Source organism: Myotis davidii, unplaced genomic scaffold (assembly GCF_000327345.1).
Source record: "Myotis davidii unplaced genomic scaffold, ASM32734v1 scaffold646, whole genome shotgun sequence".
NCBI lineage: Eukaryota > Metazoa > Chordata > Mammalia > Chiroptera > Vespertilionidae > Myotis > Myotis davidii.
This window is the reverse complement of record NW_006296801.1, coordinates 513,675-515,411: the sequence shown is the minus strand read 5'-3', so window position 1 is coordinate 515,411 and position 1,737 is coordinate 513,675.

The window sequence follows — 1,737 nt, the reverse complement described above, 5'->3', positions numbered from 1 at the left end:
AAGGTCAGGGTTGTGGATTGGGGAGAGATCTTGAGGGGTTTGGGGTACATGAGAATGGAGATGTCCCTCCACTGGCTCCAATAAGGGTGACCTAAGAAAATGTATGATGTTTGGTGTGTGTGGGAGGTGGGGGTTGCAGATGTGTAAGGACCCTTTTGACTGGAACTGAGTGAGAGCTGGGCATGTTCCATTCATCCCTGTGTCCCCCATGGCCAGTACTGGCCTAGCCCCCAGCAGGGGCTCCTAAAGACCATGTGACCCCTGCCCATGCACACGGGGCCTGGGACAGACTTTCCCACTCAGGAATGCTTTGGCAGGGTGACTTTTAGAAAAGGTTGGGGAAGAGGTGCCACAAGGAAGGGCAGATGGCCCAGAAGAAGGGTGGAAAAGCAGTCCTTATCTGCTAGATACACGTACTGTAGTGCTTATGGATGAGGCTGAGGTCTGGGATTTCCAAAGAGCCTGGAAGTGTTCGTTAAAAAGGAGGGGAAGAGGGACAGAATTAAGAAGCTTGGGAACAGGGCCAAGGTCTTCTTTGATAAATAAAGAAATGGGGGCTGAGGGTGTCAGGACAGGAAGCTAGCTACTTTGTGAAGCATCTGGAAATGAGCTTCAGAAATGACATTTGAAGTGAGTGGATTCATTAGACTCAGAGCTGGAGAGACTTAGAGTTCTCTTCATCCGTTTTGCCTCTCTATTTCATAGACAACAAGTTCAGGCCCCGAGAAGGAAGTGAGCTGCCCCAGGCACATAGCTAGTTATTGGCATCAGTGGAACTGGATGTTGGGAGGGGTCGAGATAGGGCATCCATGTGAACTGGATGTTGGGAGGGGTCGAGATAGGGCATCCATGTACACTGTAGTCAGACTGATGTGGATTAGTCCAGCTCCAACGTCATCACTTCCTAGCTGTGTCACCCTTCTTCGCTCGCCTGTAATGTGGGGACATTAAGAGCACCGGTGAGCTTTCAGTGGTGCAGGAGTGATGAGAACACATCGGTCCATTCAAGGGTTAAAGTCTGCAACTTTGTATTTAACTATCAGCTGCCCAGCGGGACCTCAGGGTTCACCACACATCTGGTGTATTATTAGCAATATTTGCCAAAATTATAAAAAATAGTACAACATTGCTCCCTTGATTGCATGTTCTCAACTCCTACTAAGTTTCAGTAACTTTTCATTTCAGTTATTTTATTTTTCATTTCTAGAATTTCTATCTGGCTTTTTTTCAAGTCTGCTTGGTGATTTTTATCATATCTTCTTGCTCATGTTTTAAATAAACACTCTTGTTGATTTAAGCACATTAAACACATATTCTATATCCAGTAATCTCAGTATCTGAGGTGGTGTGGATCTGTTGACTCTTGCTCATGGTACTTTGTGTCCTTTTGTGGTTTGTGACTTTAGATTGTGAGCTTGAGTTTGTTGGACTCGTATGGAGTCTCTGCCCTTGCCTACAGGAAGAGTTTTTATTTTCTTTGTCAGGCATCTGAGGGCACTACCAACCGAGGTCCATTTTATATGTACTTTAGATTGTGAGCTTGAGTTTGTTGGACTCGTGCGGAGTCTCTGCCATTGCCACCAGGAAGGGTTTTTATTTTCTTTGTCAGGCATCTGAGGGCGCTACCAACCCAGGTCCATTTTATATGTAAAATTTTTTTTAAAAATTTACTTTTATTGATTTCAGAGAGAGAGGGAGAGGGAGAAAGAGAGAGAGACATCAGTGATGGGAGAGAAT